This window comes from Zalophus californianus, chromosome 4, assembly GCF_009762305.2.
Source record: "Zalophus californianus isolate mZalCal1 chromosome 4, mZalCal1.pri.v2, whole genome shotgun sequence".
NCBI classification, from domain to species: Eukaryota; Metazoa; Chordata; class Mammalia; order Carnivora; family Otariidae; genus Zalophus; species Zalophus californianus.
Genome location: NC_045598.1, coordinates 46,614,452 through 46,641,147, shown reverse-complemented (window position 1 = coordinate 46,641,147; position 26,696 = coordinate 46,614,452). Strand labels below are relative to the sequence as shown.

At 40.2% G+C, this 26,696-nt stretch overlaps 1 protein-coding gene across 4 annotated transcripts in view; it reads left to right on the top strand.

The window, feature by feature from the left end:
• Positions 1-26,696, top strand: part of DAB1 (DAB adaptor protein 1) — a 1,151,191-nt gene that overhangs the window by 387,937 nt on the left and 736,558 nt on the right. The window lies entirely within an intron of this gene.

Sequence of the window (26,696 nt, the reverse complement as noted above, 5' to 3'; positions counted from 1 at the left end):
GACACTGAACTGGCTTCATGGCTGAGAACTGTCAAAGTGAAATGCTGGGTTTCATTTCCATCTTGGAGGGATGGAGCCAGAGCCTGAGGCCTAAGCTGCCTACTGAAGTTGGTAGGGTTTTTGTTTTTGTTTTGTTTTACTTGTTCACTTTCTAGTCCTAACTTTTCCAATGCTTGATTTGCATTTAGGATAATTGCTGGAGAAATCCCCCAGAGGATTTTGAAAACAGGGGTTGGTCTTAAAAAAAGGAGTTCATGTTTCCTTAAGCCTCTGGAGTAAGCCAATGTGTGTGTGTGTCTTTCTCTCCTCTCTTTTATGGATAAGAAATCCAAGACAGAGAGATGAAGTATTTTGCCTGATATGTCATAGCTGGTAAGTGGCACAGCCACAGAGCCAACTGCAGAACTCCAAAGTTCATGGTTTTTCACCAAATCATACTGCATCTTTTTTTTTTTTTTTTTTCCCTGAGCCTTTTGTAGGGCATGGGAATCTTTCCTTTCAGTACTTGGGAAGACTATATTTCTGTACTTCCACCATCTCTCAATCATACCAGTTATTTTCTTTTTCTTTTTTCATTCCACAATATAACATGGGTACTTTTTTGATTAAAACAAAACAAAATACTCAAAATGAAAATTAAAATCACCCATATTTCTACCACCCTAATAAACTACTGTCAACTTTCTGTTTGCGTTTTCTTCAAGGATTCTTTCCCATGTTGTATTTTCAAAATATTGAGATCCTATTTTATGAGTCTTTGGTATTTTAATTTTTTAAAAAAACAACTTTTTTTTTCATGTTATTGACGTTCCCTGAAAAATATTGTTTTAGAATTGTATAATATTTCATGGTATATAGTCTCTATGGAATATTTAGGCTGTTTCCAATTTTTTTGCCTTATAATTTAAAATTTAATAAATATCGAGTCTGGCATAGTTCATGGCATCTAATAGACATTCCATGTATTTTATAAATGAGTTAAATCAATCTTTGCATCATTTCGGATCATTTCTTTTGAATAAATGTTCAAAAGTAAAGTTACCTAAATATTGCCAGGCCCTTGAGATATATTCCCAAATTGTTTCCTAAAGGGCTAATACCCATCTCCAGTATATGATAAGCATTCACAACTTCTGGAACCCATTTTTTAAAGGATAGCTTAGTTACTAATATGTTTGTTCTTATGTTCCTTACTGTCATAAATTGAATGAAACAGTTTACCAAAACTCATTCCTGAGAAATTCACTATTTAGTGGAAAAAAATATATATATATAAATGTGTATATCTGTATGTATAGATGTACACATACACCTACCTCCAACATTTTTTTGAAGACTTACCATATACTGACTACTATCCTTAGCACATTACCTAGATTATACTTTTAATCTCTCATCATGAGGCAGATACCAAAACTCCTAGGGTCAGATAGCATTTTTATTTTATTTATTTATTTATTTATTTATTTTTTTTTCAAAGATTTTATTTATTTATTTGAGAGAGAGAGAATGAGAGAGAGAGAGCACATCAGAGGGGATAGGGTCAGAGGGAGAAGCAGACTCCCCGCCGAGCAGGGAGCCCGATGCGGGACTCGATCCTGGGACTCCAGGATCATGACCTGAGCTGAAGGCAGTCGCTTAACCAACTGAGCCACCCAGGCGCCCCAGATAGCATTTTTATGATGGGGTCCACATTTGTCTTCATACCTACTGGTTACCAGTATGAATGAACTAATCAGATAAAGAGTTAATTATGATATAGGGTGGTGAGTGTTTTGATGGAAGAATGTGAACAAATCAGAAGAACACAGATCACTCTATCTGAAGGGTTCAAGGAAAGATTCACAAAGAAGTTAAAGGATAAATGACAGTTTGCCAGGACGACAAAGGAAATGCAAAATAGGCAAAAAGGATAGCAAATACCCAACATAGAATATAGAAAGCAGCTTAGGACATTCAAGCTACAAGTAATAGTGGAAGGGAATACTAATTAAGATTCTAGACTCTAGAGTTAGATTACCCTGGTTCAAATCCAGCTCTTGCAATCATCAGCTGTTTGACATTTGTTTTTTTTAAAGTTTTATTTATTTAAATAATTTCTGACACCCAACCTGGGGCACAACTCACAATCTCGAAATCCAGAGTTGCATGCTCTTCTGACTGAGCTAACTGGTTGCCCTGATGTTTGATGTTTAGTGTGACAACATATGTAAAGGTTTAGCAAAATGCCTGACACAGAGTAAACACTCAGTAAGTATTCACTGGTGGTAATGGTGGTGGTGGTGGGTGATGGATGTGATTAAATTTTGAATGAGGAAAATATTTTAGGACAGGAACCCCTGAAATCCCCCCATCTGAGCATCTACCCACTCTGCAAACACTTAAGGTTGGATCTGATTTGAAGTAAGCAATAGCCATGTTTAGGTCAAAGAATACAACCTGGAAGTTACCTTGGACACGTCAAACAGAATGATGTGCGACTGGAGAGCATTGCATGAGGATGGAGGGATGAACATATTGGATATGTTCCATTTACGAAAAGGAGATCCAGGGACACTTTAATACTTAAGAATCCATAAAAACAGTTGGTCCATGTCCACACTAGCACCCAGTGAATGTTGTTAAGAATAGGGAAGTGGTACAATCAGGTTTATGTTTTTTCAAAGATATTCTGATTACTTCCTGGAAAATGGAGGGGGATTGAAGGTAGGGGGTGGCAAAAAAAAAAAAAAAATGGTGAGGGAGAGAAACCTGTCGTGGGTCTCTCTGTCCAAGAGAGAAACCCTGCCAGTTTGGACTAGGAGGTGGCAGTGAATATGGATTTGAAAACATTCAGGAGGGGCATTTTTATTCTGAAATGGATTTAATGGGAACAGTAAAAGAGAGGAAGGAGCTAGGGATCATTCCTAGGTTTCTGGCTTGGGGAGCTAGATAATGGAGATGCATTTTCTGAGATGAGGACAGTGGAGAGATCATGTTTTGCGGGCTGTGATGAGATGTTCAGGTTGTTAAATGAATGATGAGACTTTGTGGCATCGATCAGAGCGTACATCTGGGTTTTCTCCCTTAGTGGGAAGTTGGGAAGGGTGTAGGAGGAAGGTGTGGAAGGCTCTGAAATAGGGGGAAAAAGACAAGACCTCTGATAGCTATTATGTGCTGCAATAACCCTTGCTGTGTTTATTGCCCATTTAATAGAGTGTACATTACAACCCACAGTGATAATCAAGAGATGGGGGATGCCGAATGAGATGCAGAGATACCATAGGTGGGATATTTATTTCACTGCAAAAAGGTTCTCATTTATGAAAATGGATTCTGGATAAATCTCAGCCCCTGCCTTTCTCCACCTCTCCTTTCCTCATCCCCAAAAGAGTGAGCACAAATGCGTTTGATCCAAAGTAATTGGGGGCAGAGAGCCATTTTGAAAAGATGGATATTATAGGAGAGGGAGGGATAGGATGAGGAGCAACTAACCCAAGGGATTGTTGAGTCATTTTTTCCCCTGGAAGAGAATGATATGATAAATATTGAAAGTCATCTTTTTTGCCATTTTCCTTAAAAGAGTACAGGCATGGAACGCTTCAGACCAATGATCAAAACCCTTCTTTACCCAAGACTAGCTACATAAGATTTTGATGAGTTTCTTCATTTTTCTAGCATTAATTTGCTCATCTATAATATATGGATCATAGTAACTTCACAGATTTGTTGTAGAGATTAAATGAGAAAACATTTATTAGAGCTCAACTACAATGGTTGTAATATAATAAATGTTAATTCCTTACTCCTTTTCCCCACTCTTTTCTTTCCCTACATTATAGAGTCAGACTTACCATGAGGCATGACTAGACTTGAGCTGGGTTTTGAGTGGGCCTCAGTGGAAGTGGGGTTTTCTAATATCTGGGATCACTAATCATCCATTTTCCTTGGGGCCTTAACCCAAGTTGGTAGAGTGCCTGTGTCAGCAGCAGATCGGGGTGGCTACTAATGAAAGTCAGGGGACTTTCATAGTCTAGGCGGTGCTCCCTGTGTGTCCTCAGAAGCTTGGCTGCTTTCAGGGGTCTTTTGGAAACAGCAACATCTGGTGGCTGCCTGAGCAGTAACCCGGCTGCAGGCTTCAGGGGAAGCCAATCACAGCATCTGTGTTTCTCCAGCAAAACAGCAGGGCTATTAAAATAGCTCTTAGGCACAATCTATCACTGCACTGTCTCCCTTGTTTGCACAAGCTGTAACTGAAAAAGTGAGAGTCTGGAGAGATGGCCTTGTGTTGGTAAGGCACTAGAAGGGGACTTGGGGACACTTGGGTTCATGTTGGCTTTGCTAACCACTTCCCAGGTGACCTTGGACAAGTCACATGGAATCTGTATGCCTCCCTTTCCCGATCTGAAAGCCCCCAGAACCATTCTGTGGTTTATAATGGCAATTGCTACTTGGAGAATAGGTAGGATTAATAACAGAAGGTTTCTTTGTTATATGACAATGGAAAAATTGTTCAGTCTCTCTATGACTCGGTTTCCTCAACTTAAAGCAGGAATGAAGATAGCTACCATAAAGGGTGGCTATAAATATTGATGGAGATACTGATGATAAAATCCTAGATATGGCTCCTGGCATATAATAAGTACTCAGCAAATGTCGGACGCCTTTCTGCCCCTAGGTCACAATGTTGCCTAGTATCAGTGCTGAATCACAGGGCTGCTGCTGTTTAGTCTGAGCATAGAATCTAAGATCGTGTTAACCATCATTATTATCAAGCATGATAAGCCTATTCTTTCCACCCTACACTCTTGTGCAATTGAACCCAGACCCTTAAGTTTAACAAAGAATAGAGAATATTGACTTGAGAAGTAGTGCCTGGGTCATCCTGTTGTGTGAATACACTTCTGTCAACCGCGTGGGAGGTTAGGGGTTGGCCTCAGCCTGGGAGACATTCAGGGCCACCTCTCTGTTTCTTCTGCTCTGCTCTGTATATATTCCCTGTGTACTTCTGTATAAATAACTTAATGCCTGGTACATAGTTGGTATTAATGAATGTTTGGAGAAGAATGAAATATGTATCTAATTCCACAATAATTATTCATTGAGCATCTACCATGCTCAGGAAGGCAGTCCACATGTACTTTCTCTTCATATTATTTATCTATGTATATTTCATTTTCAAAATGAGGTTGATTGATTCCTTTTCATGGGATGGTGGGAGTACAGGCAGCAAAATTCATATTTCCTTAAAGCTCTATTTTACACTTCAAACCGGTGTTCCTTACCTCACTGTGATATTGTAGACAAAACTATGTGAATTTACCGCAATCTGAAATCACAGCATCACTATTACAGTGCTTATTATTATATTTGCAGTTGTTTAATGCTACTTTATATTTCCACATCCTGTATCCTAATGCATTAGATGCAGAAGATTCCAATTCATCTCCTTCTGTTTGGGATTTTAAATAGGTTAATAGGATGCAAATACAAGGCACATTTTTGCATTCTGTTACAAATATTGTACACAGATATTGCTATGCTGTTTGGGTGAAATGAAATGAAATGTAATTTAATATGATATTTTCAAGCACATTAGATCGTTCCTGAGGGCTTTATGGCCGTTGTCCTAAACTGTGTTAAACCATAGCTAAAACAAGTCTGAACAAAATGAGTTTCTTTCCTCATTTTACTGGCCTCTCCTAGTTTGATGACTTTTTGTCGCCCATGCCAAATGATGTTTTAGGTTTCATGTGGTTTGGCTGGGCTGGAAATGAGTTTGAAAATATTCAGTTCTGCTCATGAGAATATATTGCAGTTTCTACTTTTAGCCTGCTCTTCAATTCACCAACCATTCTATTTATTTATTAATTCACCAAACTCACTCACTCATTCATTTATTTATTCAAGTCTATGTCTTGCTCTATGCCCTGGCATTAATCTTTTTGTTTCCCCACACTCTTTTCTGAGATTTAAGCTTGTGTTGTCCTAAGTAATCGCCTTAGCTGGAGTCTAAGACAGTGCCTGGCTTTTAGAATGGGCTGCATATGTGAGAACAGGAAGAATGGATGTGAATTTTCTCTTTTATATAGTGAAGTTTCCTTTATTATAAAGATTAAATGAAATAAAATCTATAAAGTACTTGATACAATCACATGTAATAAGACATGCAGTACTCAAGATTCATTGGAAAAAATGCGTAATTGGACCCATTTCCAAATCTATAAAATAGGAACTAAACTTATAGGTTTGTTTTCAGAATGAGATAATATGCCAATAGTACCTAGAAGACTGCCTGGCATATAATAATTGTTTAATTTGATCTCTTTTCTAAAGAAAGAGAGCAGGATCACTACCCATAATATGCAATAGCAACAAGCAAGCAAACTCATTGGGGGCAGATTTATAAATTCCTGACTTATGAATATGCTAGAGAAGGACTGTGAGCACAGATTTTTTTCAGTCCCAGCCACTTCTGCTTAGGAGGTTCTTCCCAAGCTCGTTCCCTTTCCGTTTCCATTTCAACCAGCCACTACAGAGCCTGACCTTCTTCCCAGCCTGACCTCCCATGACTATAGGGTCCGGTAGGTAATGTCAGGATTCACGGTAGGACAGGAAGTCTTCACAGCTCTTCATCCCTCTCCCTAAAGCCAGTTTTGGATGAAACCCAGCCCATCTGTAGCCCCTATTCCAACCTCTCTCCTTCAAAAATGCCTGGGCATCTGAGCCCAGTCCCTTCAAAATATAGACACATCCACTCCAGTCCTTTGAGTAACCAAAGACTCAGGAAGGAACAAATAGAAAGAATGCAGCTACTTTGACTCCTTTTGTCTTCTCCGTCTTTGCCCCTCCACAAATTGAATCCTCTCCATTGACAGCACATCTGCATTTCAGCAGATGAGCTGCAATTATTCAATGACAGTGTGCCCTGATTTCCACTGTGGAAGATCCAGGGCTGGCTGAGATGACCCAGGCGTGACTGTCCTCTGTCATCAATACTAGAAAGAAACATCTGACTTAAAATCACATAGCAATGGAGAGCACAGTTGTTTACACTTCTCATCAGTCACTCAAAATCCTGAGCCAAGATCTGCCCCACAAAGGGCCTACAGAACATTCCTCTTTGCTGACACCTCAGTAGAGTTCCAATGAGGGCTCTTACAACTGACCTTATGACAAGAATGATTATCTGGTGGTACGACTGCCACTTATTTTCCTCTCATTTATTGGCCCAGGTTTTGAAGCTTGAAAGAGAGATGAGAGGTACCTCCAAAAGTCTTGCTCTTCTGTTCCCCACTCTCCCTTCACTTAGCTCACTTGCCTTGTCTTTCAGACACCAGCTCAAATGTTATTTCCTCAGGTAAGTCTTGTATGATACCTCCATCTAAGTCAGACCAGCTTGCTACAGTCCAATGTGGCTTTTGTGCTTTCCCTCTGTACCTCAGATCACAGTTTATTTTATACATATATATATATATGCATATATATGTATATAATATATACATGTATATGATTTATTATCATGTGCTTGTCCTATTGTGTGATTAATGTGTGTCGTCTCCACTGGAGTATGATTTATTCCCCAGCGCAAAGCACAATCCCTGGCATAGAGTAAGTTCTTGATGAGTATTTATTGAATGAATAACTAGACAAATAAAAGAAATATGATCAAAATGGTAAAATAAAAGAAGGTGGACAAAAGGCACCAACTTCCAGGTATAAGATAAATAAGTTCTGGTGATGTAATGTACAGCATGGTGACTGCTGTAAACAGGACTGTATCATATATTTGAAAATTGCTAAGAGAATAGCTCTTAAAAGTTCTTATCACACAAGGAAAAAAACTAACTCTTCAAGGTGATGGATGTTAACCAAACTTACTGTTGGTGATCATTTCATAATATATACATATATCAAATTATTGTGTTGTACACCTAAGACTAATACAGTGTTATGTGTTAATTATACCTCAAAACTCGGACAAAATAAATTTTAAAAAATTTAAAGATAAAAGTTAATCTGAGGATTTTTTTTTCATAGCCTATAAATGAGGTAATGTGTCATCCACATATTCAGTGACTCATAGGACTCAATGAATAGTCAGTCATACTCACAACTAAAATTTATTACAGAGGTTCAGCAAGAATACACAGCTAGATCAGGAAGTGAAAAATGTAAGTGGAGTCTAGAAGGATCCATGTTCAAACTTCTTAATCTCTCTCCCTCCAGTGGGGGGTCACACAGAATGCTCTCTAGCCCTAGCAGTGAAAAGGCAGCAACATTTGTGAGGTGCTTCTGGTCTCAGGAAGCCCATTTGAAATTAAGTGTCCGAGGTTTTGCTTGGGGGCTGATTACATATGCACGCTCTGCCTAGCAACTATCAAGATTCCAATCTCCAAAAATGAAAGCAGGTGTTCAGAATAAACCACCTTGTTTGTGTAACAGTCTAGGGTACGGTAAACCAATCTTCTCAGGTGTAGGGACCATTTTAAGAGCCAAGTTTCCCGTTATCAGCCAAGGACCAATCTTGCAAGATGGCCCTTCTAAAGATAGCTGCCTCAGGCCTGTATGTTAATTTTTTTCTGCACAGAGGATTAGATCTTATTTTTTTCATGTGGGTAAAGAAACACACATTCACTACATGTATACCTGCTAGCCAACAGCTGGGTGAGAGATGCTGTATGGTGAAGTAGGTGAGAAGACCACTTTGGCATCCAACCACTTGGGTTTAAATCCTAGTTATACTTGCTGTGTTGCCTTGGGCAAGTGTCTCAACCTATCTATTCTTTTTACTCATGTGTGAAAATAGGAAAAGTGCCCGACCTATGTCATAGTATTGTTGTAAAGATTGAATGAGATGAAACACTCATTCAACAGTGCTTGATAGGGAAGAAGTGCACATTAATTGATGGATGGTGTCATCATTATGGTCATTATTATTTAGGGATTTCCAGATATCTAATGGTCTCTCTGAGTTCAGTGCATGTAAGCTGAATGACTGATGAATCCGTAGGTGACAGAGTACCTGGGTTCTAAACCTGTCTCCACCAGTTACAACCTCATAATGGGCACATTGGTTCTCTCTCATCTCCGTTTCTTCATCTTTACAATTAAGACAAGAGTCCTTGGCTAGCCAAACCTCACAGCAAAGCAGGAGGGAGTGCAGAGTATCCTGGGAAAATGTTGGGCTTGTGGAGTCAAATATAATTGGGCATCTCTCTGCACCTCAGCCTCCCAAGCTGCAAAGTGAGGATATCAATGTAGTATCACAGTTCTTAAATGTTGGCTGTTATTATTACCAGCACTGCAGTTATGCTCACAGGTAATAAGGAATGTAAGCATGTTCAGTATCTACCCATATAAGGGGTTATATTATTACCAGACAAAGCAATTTGGGGTAGTAGTTGTCATACTTTAAATAAATCATACTGAGCACTTACGAACCTTCAGCTGGAATGGGAATCTCTAGGTGGAAGGAGATTGGCCAAGCAAAGACATGGTAGAAAGAGGGAGAGAGAAACAGAGAACACTGTGCCCCCACCAGACTGAGTTCCCCAGAACTAGCACCTGTCTCCTCAGACTGAGTCCCTGACATTTGGCATATAGCGTCTCTTACCTGGCAAGAAGCTCTCAGTAAATGTTGCAGAATAAATGAATCTCATCAGCTGAAAGTATTACTTGTGAGAGAACCAATGATTGAGCGCCTACTATGTATCAAGCACTTGAACTCTTATCTTTTTGCAGCATTTAGAAGTCTTATGAGGTAAACATGATTCTACTCATCATATGCAGATGAGAAAACTAAGAACTCATGAGATAAAAGTCGGAAAGCAAATAAGAGACAGAACCAGAATCCAAGCTCAGTTCTGTGAGGCTCCAGAGTGACAAGATACTTTCAACCACCTAATGCTAAATTTGTTTTATTTTTTACTTCATTTTTCTTAAATGGATTTCTCAAATTTTTAATAAAAGTGCTAGTCAATAGCTGGAGTCTCATAATTCACTTTTAAAGTTTTTATAATGTACCTTGGCAAGAGAACAGCCTTAGCATAGACATTGTAAGGGGACTTCTTGTCTGTCATTTAAGGCTATCGCCCAAACACGGTGATTATTTGAGGGGAGCGGGGTTGGGAAAAAAAATGAAACATTTATTAAATTATCCAAAAGGTCGCTCTACTAGGCTTCCTTAGCATGTGCTTTCAAGGTGATAGATTAACTGAAATAAAATTATTGAATTGAGAAGCCATTCATTACAAGAGAATTTCAGGAAACTAGGATGCTTTCCATAATATTACCGCCAGAGCTGCCTATTAAGTGAAAGTTATGTGTTCTTCCACGATAGTGAAACCTCTGATTTGTCATCCTTTCCTCCGGGCCTCCTTCTAATGGTGCAAAAACTTATAATTTACAACTTCTGACATAATTGGAAGGTTAATTAGTTTTCTTCAGATTTCACCTGCTTTAACCACTATTTTCATGGTCATTTTTACCCCCAATCGTCGCTTATGTCAGAAGTCAGTTTTTCTTTTTGTCTTCCTTTGCTATCCATTGAAATCTAAGACTCAATACACCGGCCAAGTCAATCTCTGCTTGCGTTCACTGCGGCATCCATTTTTTCTTGTGTTACCTTTTTTCTTTGATTTAATTCTAATTTCTCAATCAACAGGCTTTTGTTGAGCATATAGTGTATGCTATGTCTGGAACAGGGCAAGGGACAAAACACAAGGAAGAAGGAAGACAAGCCCACCTCCAATCTCTAAAATTGTTGGGCTGGGAGGAGATAAGGTAGAAATGCAACAGAAGAAATACCAGAACAGCTGTGCGGTGCTGTGAAGAAGCCTGGTGTTTGTTTGGTTTGGTTTGGTTTCTTGAGAGGGAACGAACGTGCATGAGAGTGAGGGAGGGCAGAGAGAGAATCTCAAGACTCTACACTCAGCACGGAGCCTAACGTGGGGCTCAATCTCATGACCCTGAGATCATGACCTGAGCCGAAATCAAGAGTTGGATGCTTAACCAACTGAGCCACCCAGGCGCCTCCACCCCAGATAAAAGCCTGGGTTTTGAAACTGAATGTCCACTGATCTTCCATTTATGGGCAATAGGAATGTCAGCAAAGTATTAAACCACTCTGAGCCTCAGTTTCCAGCACTGCATGATGACGGATAATCGCATTCATGTCATGGGAGTGTTGTAACAATGATAAGGTAACGAAAGTGGGAGCCTGGCATAGGACCTGGAACAAAGGAGTCTCTCAGGACTTGTCCATGACTCTCCCCTCTCTGTGACGTCCTTGCCCTCAACCTAGTGCCACCTTGTGATACCTGTAGGCAGACCAGAGGGAGTGCAGAGGGAAGCAAGCTTTGTGTGTTACAGGAAAGTCAGAAAAGGTAGAAGATGTGGCTTTTGAACTGGACCTTGAAATATTAATGAGACAGTGTAATAGTGATGGTGATTTGAAGGGGAGGAGGAGAAAAGAATAGCTAATTAAAGAATAGTAAATATTGCCTGGCACTACGCGAAATACTTCACAATAGGAGATGATTTATTTTCCAACAAAATTTGGTGAAATGGATGACATTATTTCCCCATTTTAATGATTAAGAAATAGATTCAGAAAGTTTCATTGCCTGAGGTTATAGAATGGCTAAGTAGCAACGCTGGATTTCAAGCACAGATATATTGGGCTACAAAGCTAAGGTTGAGTCACCTCTTGAATTTTCCTGGGCATAGACACCCACACTTCTATTGACTTTTTTCTCCCTGACCACTGGGACCTGGTTGATTTTCTGTAGTGGATGATCCTTTTACCAGTGACCAGAACCATCCTGCATCCTGATATGTGTTTGATGTCCTATAGGAGAAGGGCAGGTTATGAAGGGGAAATGGGCATAAATGTTACGAAAAGAAGGGGAATCAAAAACCAGATCTGGCCTTTGGCAGCATTAATTTTTCTCGCAGGAACTTATCTAAGATTTAGCTAGTCTTATATTAAACAATAAGGAGTTACCATAGCAACTTCATTGCCATGTAATAACACTCACATCCTTCCCAACTGTAAAATCAAAGCTAGAGAAGCAAATAGAAACCATCAAATTACCAAATAGCCCTCTTCTTCCTCTCCTTTTTTTCTTTCATAGAATGATTATTGATTACTTATTTTATTGTAGGTCAGTGACACTATTAATTTTTCCCACCCCCCTTCCTCTCACCCTCACTGCGACCAAAGAGGGACGCAAAAGGAGCACTCCAGTCCTTGGAGTGACAGGTCTCCCCTTATTCCAGGGGGATAAATCTTGAGTCAGTGCCATCTCCCGCCAGAAGCTGCCAATATTGCTCTGGGGGCATTTATTTCTGCTGCTGACTGCAGAACGCTTGATTAACCCTGTGCACTTGCCGCATCTGCTCCAGCGCCTGCTCACTGTATCTCTTCACCTTCTGGCAGGAATTTGCTGTCCATGTTGGAGCCTTGGACAGCAGTGTCTGCAACAGATGTTTTATCCATGGTGCCCAGAATGGGGCAACTCGCTGCCCCTCCTTATCACCCCTGCACACCTGCTCCTGCTTTTTCTCCTCTCTTCCTCTTACCGGTCCCCCTTCAAGACTCCGTTCTTGAGGTTACCTCTACCAAAAAGACTTCATTGATGTTCTCAGCTTGGATGAGATGCCCCTCCTCCAATATTCTGTGGGTTCTACTTATTTCTCTCTATATTGTACCTCCTAGCAGGCCACACACACAGTAGGAACTCAATAAACCTCAAACACCCCACTTCCTTAACTGTGGATGGCATGAAACTGTTTATTGGCACTAATCTATGGGTAGTTAATCAGACTGACTGGTTCTTAGTTTTCTTCTGAGATTTTTACATGTGAATAAAAGTAGATGGACTGAGAAGCAAGTTTGGTTTATCTGCTGTATCTCTAGCAAACCACATCTTTTTAATTTCATGCATCAATGGAATGATACGTCATGCCTATTACAGTGGGACAGCTTGCTACCTTGTATAACTCAACATGCTGATGCAGCTGGGCATGGAAAATTATTCCCAGAGGGAGTCAGACCCAGGAAATCAGAAATGGTACCAAGTTTCCCAAGATAGCGTTTCTTTACCCTTTACCCAAGACCTCATCCACTTGTGGGACCTGACCTGAACAACATTTATATATCAGCTCAGTGAAGGGCATTTTGCCTTTACTATACACCAGGTCCTAGGACCAAAATACCTAATGAGGGAAATTTTCTTATTTGGGACAAAATGATCACTTATTCAATCAAAGGATATTCACTGAGGACCTCAATAATTGCATAATAAATGAGGGAATGAATAAAAGAGTAAAGTGTCCCAATTTCTGCCTGGCTACCAGATTTGTTATTCTAAAACCTATTCATGTCACCCCCTCCCTGGCATAGACACTTTTGATAATACTGCATCTTTTACAGAATAAAGTCAAAAGGTTTCAACTCAATGAGGCATTCACATGTTTTGCAGTCTGGCTTCAGTTCCTTCTATTGCCCCACGCTCCTTTCTCTGCACAGCCATACCTCCTCTGATGTTCTCATTTATTTGTTCTCTACTGGATAGGCAATAACACTCCTGAAGGGTGATATTTGAATTTGAGAGTTTACAAAAAAAAAGTTCCTCTTGAACATCCAAAATCTGTCGTCTCAGGCTGGATGAACATCTTCAAAGGTGTCAGAGCTTCCCTTCTCAGCAAGCCAGGGGCCCTAGGCTCTGACTCAGACCTGAGATTCCCAGAAGCTGGAGTTTTGTTTGGAAGTGGGAATGACCTTGAACAGCTCAGCACAGGATTGGAAGGATATTGAATGAAACTGGCCCAACCCCTTCATGTTACTTCTGAGAAAGCTGAAACCTAGAACAGTTAAGTACTTTGAGGTCACAGGGTTCAATGACCATGTAGACACCCAGCTTAGGACTTCTCCTAGTCCATCCTGGTTGATATCCTGCTGCCTCGTGGAAGACACCTTCCACTCCCACCCAGCCACGCATCAGCAGAGCTTGCTTGGGGTCATTGATGTTCTTCTCCAGGCAGATCACCTGTCACCTCCTCTTTTCACCTCTGAGGTTTGTGAATTTTTCCCCAAAACTTCATTCATCTTCTGCCTAGCTGCTGCTGGAATCCCTGAAGCTCAACAAAGTATTCTCTCTGCTGGCTAGTGCTATGGATGAATGCCATAAATATTAGCTGTGGGTAACGAATGACTGACACAGGGAATAAATATTTGTTTTCTCTGAGAGGTTACATTGTGGCATTGGTTAAGAGGCATATCCTACTGATGGTTTCAGGCAAAACTGCTAATAAACATCTGACATTTATCAGTCTCTGTACACGTTATTGATGAGGTCAGACATGAACCTTGTGTTGACCATACCTGTATGTATTGCACCCCATTCAGTAATGAAGCTCTCGGGCTCTCCTCCAAACTCATTTTGCGGTAACATGTCTTGGATGCCCTATTTCTCTGAGTCACACCCTGAAAGAACAGTCGGTCAAATTTGAAAAGCAGTGTCATTGTATTAGGTGACATATATGAGAACATGGAGGCTTCCCACAGGTGGCACTTACCCTCCGTTCATCCCAGGACCCATTTCCTTGTACACATCCACCCCTGGAGATTCATCTGCACAACAGTTAAGAAGTCACTTCTTTGCATGATGCTGGGGTCTAGAAGTACAAAGATTAGTTGCTTACTGAGACCTCAGGGGGCTCGGAGTCTCCTCCAGATCGTTTGATTCTCTGTTTCTTGTTTAGACATGCAGAGTTTGTTCTCCTGTCTTCCATAGCTGCATAACCTGCTTCTCCTTTTCCAGAGGGCCCAGACTTGCTCTCTGTATGAAGAACCTCATGCTTACTTCCTGGGGGCCATGTGCTCTCTTTTCGCCTCATCTCTCCCTGTGATTCCTACCTCTCCACTCTCCATCTTTTCTTCCAACTCAAGTTTAGAATCCTCTCCACTTGATTAAAACATTGTGGTTCTTATATGTCGATATAGCTCAGTAATGCTGGGGGGAAATGTGGTTCTTACTTTTTTTAAATTTCTGGCATTTTCTTCTATCTGGGAGGCCTAAAAAGTTCTTTCTCTCCTTTTCTCCTGGAAGCTCTCTATCTCAGCACATTCAAAACCTACCTATTCTTCCAGGTCTGGTTTGGAAAAAAAAGAATGCAGGGTATCCTATTAATAGATTTTTGTATTGATTATGTCTTGAAATGATAATGATTTAGGTATATTGGGATAACAAAATGCATTATTAAAATTAATTTCACCTGTTTATCCTTTTTAAATATGGCTAATTTTTTAATGTAATGTAAACATATATATGGCTTGCATTGTTTGTGTCAGACAGGACTGATCTGGAATACTATCAGCAACCTTCTTAAAGTGGAACTTTACTTGAATGACTAAACAATCTTTGGAGAATGACTGAACTTTTAGTCTGTCCCGAGGACAACATTGAATTTATTTTCTCTATTTATATGCAACTACCTTATAAGGAGGGTGACCATACTTTTGGATTTGCCCAAGAAGGTTCCAGTTTATGCCTATTGTCCAGGTATAAATGATTATTAGTGCACCCCTTTCATCATCAAAAGAGTCCTGGTTCAAATGATAAATTACACTGTGACTCTATTTATGAAAGATGTACCTGGAGCAATTAGGTTACTCTGCAGAATTTTCTCTCAGAAGAACTCTTGCCCAGTGTTGCCTTGAATAGAGTGTCTATTCTGTCCAGAAAGACACTCTTTTCTATGGTTTTCACTATCTCCCTGCCCCAGCAGCACTCCTTTTGGCAAGAAAAGACACTTGCAACTTAAAGTCTCAATGAAAAAACAGTCCTCTATTGCTGATTACCATGAACAGCAGCACTGTGAAACATTTCCCTGGCCAAAGAAACAAATAACAACAAACTAGCTTGAGTCCATAGGCATTATCCTTTAATTAGCTCATGTGTTTTGAGTAGATTATATAAGCCAGCTACAAAAATGATCAGATGCACACATTACCTACTATTGGCCATTACACGTTCCAATTCAACCACTCGAAGGAAGCCTGGGAGCCAGTGGGCTGGTATTACAGACAGTATTTAACCCTTGACCAACCTCAGCCTCCTCATCTATCAGGTGACTTTGAAGAGAACTTCTACCTCACAGAAACTGTGATAGAAATGATAGAAAGGCTCCTGGCACTTCTGTTTCCTCTTTGGCTCTTGATACAAAATGGCCTCAACCTCGTTAGAGTTCTCTGTATCTAATGGGTTGAGTTCCATATCCCATCAAGTGAAAAAGTTGTGCTTAAATATTCTCTTAGTCAATATACTACTCATAAATTCCACCTGCTTTCCAAAGTGGATACATCCCTCAAGATTCTGCAACAGCTATGTGTAAGCTTGATAACCCAGAAGCTGCGGGAAGAATCGGTCCCTTTTGGTCATCTATGCCTCCTAAATGGTTGTGAGTGTTTTATTTAAACCTGTAGTGGAAAAGGGAGAAATTCCACTCTAATGTATAACCTTCTACTACCTACCATCATAGCCATGACAAACGGACATCTGACAGTTTCTATTCTGCCAATTAGAGAGCTGCTCATGGCTTCTGCTTTTGATAAACATTAGTCATTACTGGAGTGTTTCCCAGTCATTTCCCAGGGTGTTTCCCAGTCATTTCCCAGGGTGCTTTTTTTTTTTTTTTTCCCATTCTCTCTATCTTATCCTCCTTGAGTGTACCTTCTGGCACCAGACATACATGCTGGCTGCATCATTAAGTGCTGAGACTTTACATCTTAATTCTGTGTGAGAGGTTTTCTCTGGGGACAATGGTGCATCTGTGGAAAAAGAATTTGTGTAGAATGGGGGTGATATGTTGGAGGATGTTGATGACATGTTTAAGGAAACAGCTGTCCAGAAACTATTTTTTGTGTGTCTATGTGGGAGGAACAAAGGAAGGAGTTGGCTTGGTATGGTTGTCCATAGGCTAAGACGGAATGTGTAGGCTTGGCTTAGGGGTTTGCTAAGGAAAAACCTTGAAGTACTAAACTCAAGCAGAAAAGAAAAAGGACTTAGGTTGTAGGATAATGTGCTCAACTTGTATTTTCTTTTTTTAAGTAGGCTCTGTGCCCAACATGCGTTTTGAACTCATGACCCAGAGATCAAGAGTCAGATGCCATCCAGGTCCCCCTCAACTTGTATTTTTTTTTTAAGCTCGTAAGCTATCGAGAAATATTATCACCAATTCCCACTTTCTTTTGGATGCCTCATAATGTTATTTAATTCTCTCTTAGAATGGGGACAAAACCAAGATGAAATCATGCCTTAATTTTTTAATATGATTCCTTGTGAAACAAAAAGATGTCTGTGTTCAGTAGCTGGATAGATGTATAGCAAATAGGGTAAAGGCAAGCTGTGTAACATCAGGACCAGTTTCTATAGCAACAAAAATGTCAGCCATCCTTTTGGCTGATCCTATTAATCTGGAGTAGAAGCAATGATACTGACATACTCGAAATGTATTTAAACCAGAAGGTGAAAATACAACCCAGCTGTAGATTTAAAGCAGAGGTAGAGCTAGGCACCAACATGATGTGACTGAAACATGCCATAAGGAAAAGTGAGGTGCTCTCAAATACGGGCCTCTGCATTTTTGTTTTAAGTAATTAGGTTTCCACCTGAAGTTCCAAATATTCTTGGACCCAAATTAAGAAAAGGGGGGGCTGGAGAGGAGAGATCCCATCACTTTCTGTTTCTGTTTCCAGAGCAAGGCTATCTTTTCATTAGTGTTGGCTAGAGTAAACACATGAAATTAATTGTTTTGCACATGGTGAAATGTGTAACTTTGTGAGCTGCTGACATTTGTGCATTCTTGTGCATGACTTGTGCATTCTTGTGCATGACTTGTGCATTCTTCTGAGAAAGAAGGAGCTAAGTTTCTGAGAAAAGAAACTGGTGTTTGGACCGGAGCGTGCAGTTGTGGTTTCTGTTCTTTTAACCACAGCCAGGGTTAGGGTGAGGTTTGTGAACACACACTGGTTTCAGTTAATGGCGGTGATAACCCTGGCCCCGCACAGTCTGCAAGACCACCTTGAGGCCCAAATGAGATCATGGATGTGGAAGTACTTTGAAAGAAGTCTAAAGTGCTATAGGGGTATAAGGAATGATTATTAGTGGTAAGGAACAGCCAAAGAAATACTCTTTCCTAAAGAGCACCAGTTGTAGACAGAGGTTAAGGAAGCAAGTTACAAATTCTGACTATCTGGGTCAGTGGTTTGACTTTTTTTTTTTCCTAGAGAACCTATAAAACTATTCTGTGCTATTCCCCTTTGGTGCCTCTTTTTACTTTCAAATTATTTAAGTAGCTAAATATTTTCTCACTTTGCAAAGCAGAATGACAGTCCCCAGTATATTTTGCTGCTGGAACGCAAAATAAATGGGGATGCAGATCTGTGTCATTATGATGAAACACCATCTTTTCATCTTTATCTTAGAATTTCAGACTCCTCAGGAAAGATGACCGCCTCTCATTCTGAAAATCAATTTGCTAGCAAAGGAAGAGATCTCTTAACTTGTTCTTGGGTCTTCCTGTTTCCAAAAACGTAAAGGAAAATTAGCTCTATTTATTGTTCTTGGCTTATTAGAGCCATTTCCCTTCCCCACTGACTCCCCAAATATCTAAAAAGATTGTTGAACAACAGAACAGAATGGAGAACGAAATGCAGCAAGGAAAAGCAAAAGAGTACATAATATTTGATTAACCATCTTCTGTAAAGGAATAGAATCTGTTTTTAGAAATTAGTGGGAAAGGGTCTGGATATTTCTAACCCAGTCTGAACAGACATTTTTACACTTCAGAAATAATTAACACTCTCAAAGCAAAGGAGATGCTTTCCACTGTGCCTTGAAATAAAATGTTGTTTTTGCACAAACTGCAGCTGGGGATATGTAGCTGTCACCTTCAAGCGCTGCATCATGACTGATGACTTGGGAGGTTGCCCAAGTCTCAGATTTTGTACACATCCATCCCTCACAAGTCAAGTATGTGTCTAGCACTATGCTAGGCTCATGGGTATACAAGGCAGGAAGAATGAGGAGATAGAAACTAGATTTTTACATATATATTTACCAAATTTGAGGCATTGAGTGGCCATCTCAGTATTAACTCATTAAAATAAAATGAACTGCATAGCCTGGTAGAAGAGGGGAGGCTAGATGGTTACTTAAGATGAACAAAATTTTAAATTCCTGTTTGTTCTTCAGCACTTAGCTCTTTGGTGAAGCTTTGCCCCATGATGCACCCAAAAACCCTTTTTCTAAAACAATATAATGCAGTGAGAAGGATTGGTTTAGTAGTCAGAAATGGGTTCAGGTTTAAGCTCCATCACTTACTAGCTGGGTGACTTTGGGCAGTTTCTGTACACTTCCATGTCCTCTTTTGTAAAATGAAGAGCGATAGATCCTAACACACAGGGTTTCACAAAGACTAAATAAACGATAGATGTAAGATGCTTAGCTGAAGAGGTAGCATATCTTCAGGATCCGATAAATGTTTGCAATTGTTATCATTACTGTGAATATTATTTAGTATTTCGAAGTAGCCCTTTTATTTAGCCTATAAAACAAGGAAACATATTTTACTACCAAACTATAGATAAAATAAACATGTTCAGATGTCTGATGCTGAGCCCATTTTGTGGAGGCCTCTGCAGTGGGGGAATGTTTAGGGACATGGGGTGATAGAAATATGGTGCGACTCAAGGTCAGGGTAGCCCTCAGCAGTGGAGGAAGGATTGTGCATGGCTATTGCAAATATAAAAACTGCATTTTTCTATTTGACTCACTCCTTTTGATATTTCTATTTCCAACAGCCTTGCCCATGCCTCAGTATGTACCAATCGCTGTTATAACACTGCTCACACTCTGTGTTATTGTTGACTCTCTTTCTCTAATAATTAGCCTGTGATCAATAAAAAGCAGAGATTGCATAGCTGTTTTCTAATTTATCTGAATAGGAAGTACTGTTCCAGGAGTTTAGGAGGTATTTGTTAAATGGATAACTGGACCAGATAATGAATTTTATTCACAAATGAATAAAAGTCCTCATTAAAAAAGATTCTGAGAAAGCGTTTAAACCCCTGTATGACCATGTGATAATGACTAAATATCACTGCATATATGCTTTGATCTGGCCAGATGAAGAATACTGGGAACTCTTGGACTGTGGGTTCTAGGCTTAGGTGGAGAACATAGACTTAGACCCGAGAGGGTGTGAAGATAGGACCCTCAAATTATACCAGTTTTATTAGGCATCAATAGCAGGCCCCTTTGCAACTCCAGCTTTCATTCTAATCCACACACTCAAATCAGGAATTTTGAGTGGGCTGCCAGAAAAGCAGCCAGCAGATCAAGGATTGCCTGAGGACCCCTTCACCCTTGGCTGCCAAGAAGTGTGACCCTCTCCCTTGACTTGGCAGCCTGAGCTAAAAGCCTGAGGCAGCTCCTCTCGAAAGGCCAGCACAGAAAATTTCCTTCCAGAGCTGCAGGGTGATGGGACTGGAGAGGTGAGGACACTCATGATGTCTGACCCTTCACAGGCAGCTGGTCATAGCTTGGAACAGACATCTAAAACAAGCAGAAGAGCATTTCTGGCATTATCTATTTTCAGTCCAAAAGCAGCTTTTTTCCTTTCCATACCTGGTCTGGGCATCTGCACATCTGTAATACTTTGGATCTTTTCTCCCTCCCATTGAATGACCCATCCCAATGCCCAGCCCCCTTCCATCCTTGCTTTCTACTCTATGTGCTCAGATGAAATAGATACACATGCCAATTATAATAAGTATAACAGTAATAATAGCTAGTGTTTATTTAATACTTATCATGTAGCTGACACAAATTAGTGCTTTTCTCCTTTTTACTCATTTTATCTTCCCCACAAGGTAAGGAAACAGAGGCAAAAGGTAAAACATGTTATCCAAAGAAAGAAATCAAAGTTGAAGACAAGTACAGAGTATGATGAATAATGAGTTAGCCCATGAGGGATGGGTCAGAAAAGGCTTAATAAAATTTGGGAGTGAATTTAATCTTAAGAGAATGGAAAGGGGACATAGCAATGGTCACTAGTAGCATGGATGTGTAAGGCACAACTTGGTTTACTGCCCATGTTTCGCATGGTACCAGGTACATAATAAGGACTCAATAAACCTACATTGAAACGAATCAAATAACAGGAAAACAGAGCAGAAGGCTAGAGGTAGGACAGTATCAATTGTTTTCAGGAGGAGTGGGTGAGTGATGAAGCTTTCTATAAAAGCAAGAGCAAATTTTATGACTGCAACTCACAGATTTCTCATCGTAATGAATTCTCCATTAAGTGTCCTCCTAATCCACATTGCCTGATGGATGAACCCCTGAAACAGAAAGTTCCCAGCAAGATCTATGGGAGTAGCCACATATCAGAGGAGATGGATGCCGTTAGTCATCAAGAATTGCAGGAGTCAAAGGAAGATGGGACCATTTGCGTGGACTCTGTTTGAAAGCCAGATAACAGATGAAGACCCTAGCTGTCTGTTGTCAGATGTTCTATTCATATTAACCACTGCCTCAGTCACTGATAGCTGGCTTTGAAGGAAAAACAGACAACTTAATGAAGGTATTGGAGTTTACTGAGATAGCACACACTGGAGTGGAGTCCTTGGATGGCAGAGCTAGATGGGATCCTTGAGATCATCTAATTAAATGAAATCTTGAGGCAGAACCTAAATAAAGAAAACATATAAAAGCAATAATTGGATTCTTCTAGCAGTTTAAATCTTCATCATTTGGCAGACAAGCACTTTTCATTGCTTGTAGATCTCCCAGAGCACACATATGTATGGAAAACACTGGTTTGAGTCCAATACTCTCATTTTACCAATGAGGAAAATGTAAACACAGAGCAGGGAAATGGCTCCCTAAGTATCACTCAGGTGGCCAATGGCAAAGCCCGAGCCCAGACAGGGATCCAGAAATCTCAACTCTGCTTGTTCATCTACCAGTAATGTTCTTTGGTTCAAGAAATGTTTACTAAGGAGTTACTATGTAAAGGACACTGCCAGCCTGGAGGATACATTGAAAGATCAAGTTCTTATTCTTAAGAATTTGGGCAACAACTGCAAAGAAAATGCTATTTCATTGTGAAAAGTACCAAATTGGAGGTCTGTGTACATTATGGTTTACCCAGATATCACAAATACAAAGGCTTTCAGGGATCAATCAGTTAACATGAATGAAACATGCTGAGAATAAGCCACAGCGGCAGTTGAAGGACCTGGGATATGAATGCTGAGTGCATTCAAAAAGATTTTTTTTTTAATTGGAAAGCTCAGCTTGATAAAGAATATTTACAAAAAATTTACACCTGACGTCATAATTAATGGTGAGAATCTCATAGCTTTCCCACTAAGATCAGGAACAAGCCCAAGGATATCCCCTTTCACCACTGTGTTTCAATACCATTGGATGTCCTAGTAAATGCATTCAAACAGGAAGGGGAAATAAAAGGTATACAGATTGGGAAAGAGAAATAAAATGATTTTTGTTTTTGGGTGACATGATCATCTATGTAGAAAATCTGAGCAAATCAATGACAACAACAAAAAGCTCCCAGAACTAATAGGTGATTACATCAAATTGCAGGATACAAGGTTAACATACAGAAGTCAATCATTCACCTACAGATCAGCAATGAACAAGTGGAATTTGAAATTTAAAACACAATACTATTTACATTAGCACCACCAAAAATAACATACTTAGCTAATACAGCAAAATATGCACAAGATCTATATAAAACTGCACAACTCTGTGACGCCTGGGTGGCTCAGTCGGTTAAGCGTCTGCCTTCGGCTCAGGTCATGATCCCAGGGTCCTGGGATTGAGTCCTGCATCAGGCTCCCTGCTCAGCGGGGAGCCAGCTTCTCCCTCTGCCTGCCGCTCCCCCTGCTTGTGTTCTCTCTCTCTCTCTCTCTCTGACAAATAAATAAATCTTAAAAAAAAAAAAAGGAAAAGAAAACTGCACAACTCTGATGAAGAAATCAAAGAACTAACTAAATGGAGAGACGACCCATGTTCATGGTTAATAGGAAGACGCAGTATTGTCAAGCTGTCAGTTCTTCCCTACTTGATCAATAGAGTCAATGGAATCCCACCAAGTTATATTGTAGATATTGGCAAACTGATTCTAAAATTTATATGGCGAAGCAAAAGACCCAGAATAGAAAACACAAAACTGAAGAAGAATAAAATTGGAGGACTGACACCACCTGACTTCATGACCTACTATGAAGCTAGAGCAATCAAGACAGTGTGGTATTGGTGGAAGAATAGACAATTGATCCCTAGGACAGAACAGAGAGTGTAGAAGTAGACTCACATAAATGTAGTCAACTGATTTTTGAGGTATACGGGAAATCTCTGTACCTTCTGCTCCATTTTACTATGAACCAAAAACTTCCCGCAAAATAGTCGATTTAAAAAACTGCGTAGACAAAACAAGACAAATTTTTATTGCTGGGCCACTAGCTTGCTTCCCTGAATACTTCCCTTTACATTTTACAAAGGTCTTTCACATAGTATAGTCTTAATATATAGAAACATATATGTAACAAGGCAACTTAGTACATACATACATATATACATATAAACAAAAGAAAAATTTTACAAAACTATATTTGTGTATGTGAGCAATCCTCCATCCCATTCCATTTAACTTTATTCTATTTTAATTTATATTTTGTTTAAATAATAGTAGTTGTAATCCACTCAACTAATTTCTAGCAACCTTAATGGCTCGTAAACCATAGTTTGCAAACCACCGCAACAGCATTAGAGCCTCCAACAATCCTGTGAGGCAGGTAGTGGTTGTTCCTTCCGTTTTACTAGTGAGAAAATGAAATCTCAGGGAAACTGAGATTTGTCCACTCTCATACAAAGGGTGAGTGGCAGGCCCACACTGGAACCAAAATTTCCTGTCACCCCAGCCATGTGATTTAGGAAGGCACTTTGCCTTCTCAAACTAGAAGACACTAGTAACACTGGGTTCCAGCTCATACTCAAATCTCAATTTTTTCATTGCTCCTGATAACAGGAAGTTCCTAATTTCCCAGTATTTATTACTTGTTCCCATTTATCTGCTAGAATTGCCTCCTCTTGGGCAATCAGCATGGAATAGCCTTTCAAGATGAAAATGGATTTAAATAAGGACTTGATAGCTCATACACGCTCTTTGCTGTGCCCTGTGTGCAGTTTGAGAAATCCCAGCAAGCCATTTTCCTGATGTTTCAATGCCATTTCCTGACCTTGAGAGTCTGGCAAACGAGTATATATTTTTCTGGAAATTTCAGGCAGTGGCTGTCATAGTGTTGGAAAGGAGAAGCTTCTCCAGCCTCATATGTAAACCCTGGTGCTGCTATTTTCCTGCAAGTTTAATAAGGCCGGGGCCATAATTGTAAATATTTAAAATCTTGATGTGTGGCCAGATGGATTCATTATAGACTGTATCTGTATTTAGACTCATACTTTCCAGTTTGGTACTGGAAATGTCACAGAGGAAGACACACAGGGTTCGGGATCAGATCTGCATCGAAATGCCAAAGGTAAAATACTCATCTGTGTCCTCGCCTCCGATCTTTCTAACCGTTCTTCTTATTTAACCTCACCCAGACCGAGACAGGAGCCCAATGAAAACATAATAGATATAAATGTGCTTCAGTCATTGGCTGTTTATCTTAAGAAGAGAAACTTGTTTCCAGCCTGACTGATAATTGGTTGTCCAAAAAGTTCACTAACAGGGAGAAGATGGGACAGCACCGAGTGAAGAGAAACCAGAAATGTTTATTTTCTTTCATTAGACAATGGGAAGAGGCTGTGGATCCTTTCATTTTCCCCAACTTGTGGAGTTTTTTATTTATTGAGTATAACCTCCACTGCCTAAGCTGTCTATGAATTCTTAAAGCTTCGTTGCAATAAATTCACATATTTGACTCTCTAAAGGAAATGGAAAGTTGCTGTGGAGGCTCAGGGAGGGGATCGGGCCCATGAGGAGAAACTGAAGTCTCCCCTTCATTTAGTTATTTATCCTTTGGTCAATTCAGCAAACATTCAGTGAGTTCTGCTCATCTAGCCAGCACCTGCATAGCATTCTCCCTTCCACCCCCACATTGGCTCTGCTGGAAAGCCTCCTATGAATGAAGCGGCAGAGTTAGAGGCCTGCCCCACTGTGTTCCCATGGGTTAGTGGAGTGAAAGCACATGTCCCATCCTGGGAGAATGGCTAGTTTACACAGCTGCCTCTCCCTCTGTTGCGAGCCCCTTGAAGGCATGGCTTATGTCTTCATTCACCTTAGTGTTCCAACACTGTGCAGTGCTTACCACGGAGAAGGGTCTCAATGTTGGAGATATTTAAGAATATGATGATGAATGAGTCCTTGTTCTGGAGGAGTATGACATATATCCTAATTATCACCTAGCTTTTTAATCTAAAAAAATGTCCAAGTGAGTTGGCTCCTATGAATTTGTTATGTTTTCATTCCTTCAGTTAAAAGAAGGGCTTCCCCACCATTATTTCATTTGAACATAATACTTCCCTCTTTGTACTCTTTTGATGCCATCTCAAGTATTTTTCTGTTGGATCTGTATGTTTCAGGAGCATATAAACATGTCTATATGTAGAATATATAGGGCTGTGTGTGTGTGTGTATGTGTGTGTGTGTGTAGACACACAGACTCCACATATGTAATATGTGGTACGATCCTTTAAAAGAATAACTTGAAGACTGACTTTCATATGTGTAGTGGTAATATAGATAGCACAACAGAGCTGGAGGTGGAATAATCCACCTTAGCTAACGTAGTATGTGACCGTGGGCAGAAGCCCATGTCCTCTCGGAGCCTCTAAAATAGAGATTATGAGAGCTGCCATGCCTCCCTCTCAGGAGGTGGGGTGAGGAGCCCCCAATGAGATAGTGGATGGGAAAGCCCTTTGCTGGTTGAATCAATGTAAAAGATTAGAAAATGCCAAATGAGTCATGTTTATGACAAGATTGGGTTTGACAATGCTATCTACTGTTTGGGAATGTGAATGAGAAAAAAAACGTACTTTCAAAGTTCCTGGCACCAGGCAGTGGTTGTGAGAGCCATGCTGGCACTGCCTTTGCTTTTCCCTTTGAGTGCTGAACATATTCCCACTTAGTTGGCAGCTGCAGAACCCACTTGTAAAATTCCATGTTGTCTGTTCCCTTTCCTTCCCTGTCCTCCTCCACGTATGCGTGCATGCACACATCTTCACTTGAGGGAAGCATATGCTTACGCTTTTTTGTGGTCATTTCTAAGTGGCCGGGGGCCCCTTCTGTATCTCGGAGAGCCTTCCTTCTCCCATACTGCTCTCCGTTAGCCTTGCAAGGAAACCCACGGCGTGTGGATTTCCAGGGACTGAGGCAGCTGTTCTCAGGAAGAAGACTATGGAGTCCTGCCTTTGGAATGCATGAGTCTTTGGTTTATGCAGGGACTTTGTCTTCTTAAACTGGCACCTGAACCATAAGCCTACCTCAAGTGTGTGTTCCATTCTACCAGTAAGTAAAAATCAGAGCAGGTTAACTTGGCCATTGAAAAGGAGGAATACCATTTTCTAAATTTATCCTGGAGAGGTGCAGACCTCAGAGGCAAGGTGGGGACCAAT